A 7,969-nucleotide genomic window follows, 5' to 3' on the forward strand; every position below is an offset into this window, starting at 1 on the left:
TGCGTTCTGCTGCGAAATAATAATCGAAGCATCGATCATCGTCTCGACCAACGCATCATTCCAGTTTCTGGATCGAATCCTAGCGTTTCGAGGTAGAAAGTCTCGCGTGTCGAAGATAAGGAAAATGAATTAATCTCGAAGGATGCCGGATTAGTTTGGCAAGCTGCATTTAACGCACTATGTTAGAACGGGTATTGCGTGTCAAAGATAAGGGAGACATGTATTCCTCCTGACATACATCTCGAGAAATAAATTGCATTTATGAATTATGGATGGGACAAAGTTTGTCAGACGCAAGACAGGAATAGGTCGATATATATTCTATGAAACTCGAGCATAGTTTCTTCATTTGAAAGTGGCCTTATAAAGTTATTACGACTCTTTCGAAAAAGTATTATCGTATCAAGTTAATATCGTTTATCTACTTCTCGTAAACAAACAATACTGCGCTGTATCGATTCCGTGATTTCTTTTCCGCAAGCTATTACCGTAGAAAATATATTGCACGAGAGAAGTGCGCGATTGTGGAAAAAGTAACCTGACCGAAATAACACGCGCGACGCGAGGGTGCACATTTTGCCTTTTTTGTATTCATCATTTCTATTCCGCGCGGTAACGCATCCCCGAGTCCATTGTGTCTCCGAATCAAAGAGAAAACGAGTCTCTTTCTTTCGTTTGTCGTTTCATACCGCGTTGGGAATAGAAGAAACATAAGTACATATAGTCTTTTACAACGTACTCGGTGTACTTTACCGGAGAGAAGTTTAACGGCGTTGATCGATGGTCGTAATTCAAAAGAGAGTTTGCTCCATCAATTCTTTCTTATTCTCCATATTCGAAGATGTCACTCGGGGAGAAAATCAAATTTTTTCCCGAAGATCAAATTTTCGAAAGAATTTTATCTTCCTTCTTTTAAAATAATTATAATTCGGTTACGAAATTACGCTTTAATGTATAATTTTTCATAAAAAAAGTTTTAATATATTCTCTCTCTTCTTTCAATATAGAACCAAATCTTCGATCACGGATGAAAAGTATTCGTAATTATTCTTCAGTGAAGGAGGAGAAAATTAAATTTCCCCAAACTTATATAGGCACGCGAAAATTTATTTTTAATTTGATAAACGATTAAATATTTATGACAAAACAGCGTTTGATATCTCTGTAACTGCAGATCATTGGCTCATGGTGATAATACGGACGTTGCGTGTATAAAGTTGTTTATATATTTGTCTTCGTAAGACGATTATTACTACGACTAGGACAACGGAAGTCCCGTATTGGCGATGCGCCACATAAGTCGAGCAACAAGTTTTCTTATTCCGAACCGACAGGCGCATTGCCTCGGTCATCTCTCCGTATGAAACGATACTAACTTTACGATGGCAGGCTGTTAACAGGTGGCATGGCAATGCTTATTACCATACTTGCTCGTGGCGTGACAACGCGTGTATGATCGATTGACTTTTTCTCGTGTATTTTGCACGTTTTTGACGAAACTTTGATAGAATTTTAGTGATATTCCATTGTTTGGAACACGCTTGATCGACTCGATTCAATTTCATTTTATCTACTATATCCCTATATACGATTCTTAAATACCGTCGTTCTTCTTCGATGTAAATAAAGTCGATCGCGCCGCTTCTGACCGATCTGTATTTTGAGTAAGGGTAGTCTCCCTTTTCCAATCGTCATTTCATACTTATTTGTCGAATTCCGTACAGAATATCGGCTTGCGCCGAGAACTTGCGAAAGATATAGGAAGGACAGTTTCCAGAGCTAATCCATGTCGGATTGAGGCGCGGATTTGAAACACACGTCTCGCTTTGCTTTCACACGAGATACACACAGGTGTCGAGATATACTCATATTACGGGGGTTAATCCCCGTGAAAAATACTGCCTAGTGTCCTGCTGCGCGAATGCGTTCCCGCTAGTATAGCTGAGCTGCTGAATATGACCGCCAACGCTGTTGTTGCTGCTACTGCTGCTGTTGCTGCTGCTGCTGGATGGCTGTTGGATAATTACGGACGATCTCCCGCCTCGCAACGATCCCACGTCCTTCGGTGGCCTCTGTAAGACGTACACTTCTCTGGTCGCCTCAAAGGTGCCCCATCTCGGGAGGGTTCTTTTCTCTAAACAATCTCTAAGAGCGTGAAATGACGACGGCACGAAAGGGGTACGAGAGGTTGTCGAAGGACGATCCGATGACGAGGGCATTGTCTTCTTTTCAGCACGACGTTTTCAGTGGACCCGGATACGCACATAGACAGTCTCGAGCAGGCCGAACAGATCGTCCTTGAGGGTACCAGCAAGTGGTCCTGCAAGATTGCCATCACAGGTGACACGATACTGATACCTTTAGAGCGTTTTTAATGATCATTCACCACAATCTCAATAATGAGTCACTCAAGTCTTCTTTAATCACACACGCTTGAGACACACAATTACACGAAAACTTATTGAAATTTTATGAAGGCGACTGTAACATTTACTCTTTCTTGTAAAAAAAAAAATTTCTCTCTTCTCTCTTCTCTTTCTGAATCACGAGAGCAAATTTTCTAATTATTGAAATATACCGGCATGTGTGTGATGACTGCGGATTTACCGTCGCTGACAGATTCTCGGATGAACTTGGAATTAAACTTCCCTTCTCGCGGAAACATGATTGCAGAATCATCCGACAATCCGTAATGGAGAGCAGAAGCAAAGCATTATGCATCTTGTGCGAAGTTCGTCAAGCGCAGTCTCATATATATCTCGATTTTCCATCACCGTGTTTTCGTGCACACGACTTCCGCGATCCAAAAGCAAAGATCTATGTCACAAAGCACTATCGGGGTGATAACGGATTGTGATATATGAAGCACAACGCCGCATATTCTCCGCGTACTCGCAGTTGTGCACCGGCATCCCGTGCTTGTGTATTGTGTACGATCGATGTACTTCCGTCCGGCACGAAGTCAAACCTCTCGAGGGTCAATCGAGGGAGGGACGTAAACATGAATCTCCGAGTTGTCGCTGTGTCGCGCGTTCTCTCTCTCTCTCTCTCTCTCTCTCTCTCTCTCTCTCTCTCTCTTTCGCGAAGTTTCGAAATATATTAAAGTTGAACGACGTATTCGCTATTGTATCCTCGTTGCGTTCTTGTTGTTACAATGAAAACTAAGGCAATTTGCGCGAAGTTCCGCCGGTCGGTCGTTCGAAACGCATAATACAACACTCCTGCATCGTCCTCGATTTTAACGAAGCGATTTGAATGTATCTGGCAGCTACCTCGTATGCATTTCTAGGACGGCGTAGTGTCGAATCGGTAACGGACGATGAATTATGTCATATACATAACTCGACCGTCCTCGGTACCGGGAACTGAAAGTTACTTCCGATCATGCAAGGCGCGTTACGTTTGACAGCGGCGACTTTTAATTCCCTCGATTTTAATCAGATCGTCCCCGTTGCCGTTACGCTGTAACGTCAATAAAAATGCCAAGCGCCGAGGCATATAATAACTTTGCGCGATGTTACGGGGATAGCCCGTATGTCGTAGAGAATTACACTTTCCCGTTTGAGATTGGAATCGCAGTGCATCGCCGCGAACGACGTGGCAGATGGGAACGGCGCAAACTGCATATGTATGCGCTCTTTCTCGGAGGAGATCGATAGTTCAACGTACAGACAAGCGGGATAGCTGTGCTCAGCCTCCGCGGCTCATTCACGTCGCGCTGTATGAATACGTGTATTTCTTATCTACTCGGAAACTGCATAAAAGAATACAATCGAGAACAAGAGCATATTTCTTATTAACCAAGAAATACTGGAGGGTTCTCGTCGAGGGACGTGATACTATTCTATCGCTTCATCGCGAGGAGATATTACCGCGATCCTCTCTATCCTCTCAGCACGCTTATCTAATATTTTAAGCATGCAAATATAACGGAATATGCCAACGTATCCGGATTGACGTGGATCGCAGCCAATAATAAGGATACAGTCGAAATACGATTCGGGACGTCACGTCGGAGAACGCGAGAGAATATAAGAACTTGATGGGAAAAAGAGATCCCATGGGATTCCAGTTTTTTTTCTTTCATCGTTCTCACAAAAGTGCTGCCGGTAGTGAAATCTGCGAATGGCAGTTCTCTCTTCGAGACCGCGCGTCAACCATACTCCCGCTACAGATTCGTGTTTCGTGTCTTGAGTTAGGGAAACTTACGCGCGAAACTCTTGACAACTCGGTTGTCTTAAATAACTGAAAGCCTCGAATGTAGACGCTAACATTTTAGTTGAGTACAGGGACACTTTATATATTTTATTATCATTCGCATAACATCTAAAATTTCGATAATAAAATCATAACATGTATATCCTGATATTTCTTCTCGCGTTATTCGAAGCTGAACGAAAAGTTGTAGAGACAAGAAAAAAAAACACGAACCGTAAACGAGTCACGTGCAATTTATAAACTGCATTTTGCGCACTTAACGTAATGCAAGAGACGGACGAACGCCAAGAGAGAAAGGCACTTCATTATTTACGATCAGCTGGAAAGATGAATGAGCAATATTTTCGCGCAGAGCGCATTCCGACGAAGGGAAGTCGATAAACAGAGCCAGTATAGCGAGTTGCAACGAAACTTTTTTGTCTTTCAAAAGCTGCCGGAATATCCAGCGGCACTCTCCTAGTCTGTCGCTAACGGCGGAAATGGCAAAAAAAAGGAGGTCGGAGGTACGTAAAAGGGAGGCTACGGTTGCCCCGGTGAAACGGAGATAAGTAAATAGGACACATAGCATAAAAAAAAAGAAAATCAGCGGAATGGTCTGCCTTAAACGTGACGTCTTCTCTTTCGCAACCATTTTATTCCCTCCATCGTGAGCGTTTCCTTCCTCGCACCTTTATATACTCCCGCGCACTCTTGAATACTCAAGGAGAGGGATTTTAAATAATCAGAAAAGGAGCAAGAGAGAGAAAATTGAAACGTTTTCTGAGGTTGAAGTTACTTCAGATATTATGAGTTGCCGTTGTCAATCAATGATTGCTTGGTTGATCATATCTTGCAATTTTTATTTTAATAAAAGATTATATCAAGGAAAAAGGAACAACACGATTTTATGAAACTTGAATGTACATTTGAACTTTGTAGAAATCAAGCGCTACTTCCAATTGTTGGAATGAATAAAAGTGAATTTTAATACGCCGAGAGATGGAACTGGATCGTTCAATCTCCTTTTATGGAATGCTAGTTTTGCTCGACGTTTCAACATACGCGATTTTGAGAATAATCTGATTTTGAACGAGCACTCTTAGGAAGTCAACGGCCACCACATGGATGAGATGGAAGGAAATGAAGGGCTGAACGAGGGCGCGAATTGTGGTGAAAGAGATAGAACGCTGGTAACAGTCAGCGCCACTTCCGTCTTCCGCCCCAGTAATCAAATCTCTTGACTCACTGGGCGCGAATTAAAATGGCTACGATCTATAGAGATATCGTCGCAGAGATTGCGAAGAACGAGGGCGAAAAGGGAGAAAGCGAAAAAGATCGCGTATCCCCGCGGGAGAGAATTTCTTCTTTTGCGAAAGAGATGATAGTAAAAAGGGCGGTATCTCGACGCGATACATGAGCGCATAATCAGCGCAAAGAATACGCATCGCCGCAGTGTGATCGATTAAAAATTAATGTAGCTCGCGGCTGCGAATGTACGCGTCAAATTAACGCGTTTCACACGAGATTGGACTCGCCGAGTATGTCGCTCAACACGTAAAATCGATACGCGCGTTGATAACGATCAACCTCGTAACGCACACGCGAACGAGAAATTATATACGTTCGATGCCGATGACAAATGCGATATTCCGCATCGTATCGCGGTCAGCTGGTACTACGTCGATGCGACGTTTCCTTTGTCGAAATCGGATCATAACGCAAGATACATTATACCCTTGACCGTTTTCGATATATAAAAATTAAATTTGTGAGGTTTTTCTATTACAAAGGGTCACACATCACAAACCGATTACGACACGACGATGTGTAAAATATATAATACATTCATCCGATTGATATCGTATCGTTTAATACAATAGCAAGGAATTTTCAACGTTAGATATATCTGCTATATTTGTAATTACATTATGGATTCAATCCCGGACGAGTTTTCTGTTTAGTCTGAATTTTAAAAAATCGTCTTAGATGCATCGCGTGTAAATTCGAACAAACCAACGCACGAATCAAGTCTGACGCGCATGATGTATCAGATTAATTAATCATTATGCAATATATTTAATATACGATATATAATTTTCGCAATGCGCAGCTATTAAATTAATGAGGTTGCGGCGTCCGTCTGTCAGACGAGGAGTGCACATATTGTGCACGACCACAGAGCGTAAAGTTCTGTTGCGCAAATTACAACACACAGACATACAGACACCCAGACGCGTTTATATATGCGCCGAGACACTCGACATCTCTCACGAAGTGGATTGTGGCGATGACTCGATGATTAATGAGATTAGGTATGAAATCGACATTCATCGAGGGGGCAGGGAGCATCGGCGATCGTCCCTGCTGCATTCGGCGATGCGAATCGCAAAGAGTTAGTAGCATGGGCATGTGTGTCTCTCCGTCGATTCAAATCGGAGCACGTATAACTAATACATGTGATATACCACAAATACCTATATATATATTTATTTGTCTTATGAATATTCCTTTTATGTCTGCAATACATACGTCTATATGTTATTGTACGTATATACATATATATATATATATATATATATATATATATATATATAAAATATATATATATCAAATAATATATATATGTACATAATTCACGCCGAGCTTCTGCACGCTTTTAAGATGGCTGTCTATGAAGGATATCGAGTGTCCAGTCCAGATAAATGTTGAGCCTTTGCATGTATCTTTACACGATGTATATATAATTATTTATAATGACTCGAATCGAAAATAAAGAAAATATCTCCCACGTTATTTTGCGATAAACGTCAATCGTAAGACTCGTTGTCTATACTTTCATTGATTTGTTATTCATATGTACGCATATTTTTGCTCTCAAACAATTTTAATTCACCGCAAGTTTTTCTTCCTTTCACGAAGTAATGTTGAGTATTTTAATTACGAGTCTGAAAAGTTCTGTAAAAAGTACTGAGCGATTTAATGAAGAAGATACAATGGATGCATCGACTTTTTTCAATTCCTTGAATATTTCGGAATAAAAGCTCTGCAGGAGCTACGTTTTTAAACTATCTACGTTTTTAATTAAATTCCTACATAAAGCAGAGTCATATTTATTCATTCGGCCAGCACGTGCGAATAGATGAATATGAAACGTCTGAAAAAAAAAATTTCTTCCAGATGGCCTGCTGTTCATTATCCATAAATGCTGGAAAAATTATATCGGCGATGACGAAAAATCGTAATAATTCGTAAATTTCTATATATCGTTAAAAATACAAGAAAAAATACAAATTTTTACTTCTTTCGTAAAAATCTGTAATTATTAAAGAATTTTTCGGAAATTATTAAATAATATTAATAAATAATAAATAATAAAAATGAATAATATGAATAATATATAATTTGATGTCCGCGAATTATATCTCGTAAATAGTAAACGCGAAACCGTCGAGATGAATAAAAGTGGAGTAGTAACGCTGATGGAGGATGTGTGTATAAAATACGCGCAGCTAAATCAGAATCGAGACGAGACAGTAAAATTTCATTACATCGCGTATGGCGATGCGCTCGGCCCCGATTTCGAGAGTCGTAACCACGCGTTTGTGGCCGATCATCCTGGTATTCCGTCGACTCGACCCGGAACGACGATTTCCCGTCGACGAACGATATGACGAGCCCGCAGGATAGATCGTAATCCTGGCTCGTTTATCGACAGTACTCTTTATAAGTACGCGAGTCCGCCGTTTCTCCGCGAATTTCGCGTCGTGTATCT

General features: G+C 41.0%; 1 protein-coding gene across 3 annotated transcripts in view; it reads left to right on the top strand.

The window, feature by feature from the left end:
- Window positions 1-7,969, top strand: part of LOC115237569 — a 94,233-nt gene that overhangs the window by 73,322 nt on the left and 12,942 nt on the right. The gene's annotated exons all lie outside the window — the stretch shown is intronic.

This window comes from Formica exsecta, unplaced genomic scaffold, assembly GCF_003651465.1.
Source record: "Formica exsecta isolate Colony F162 unplaced genomic scaffold, ASM365146v1 scaffold3, whole genome shotgun sequence".
NCBI lineage: Eukaryota > Metazoa > Arthropoda > Insecta > Hymenoptera > Formicidae > Formica > Formica exsecta.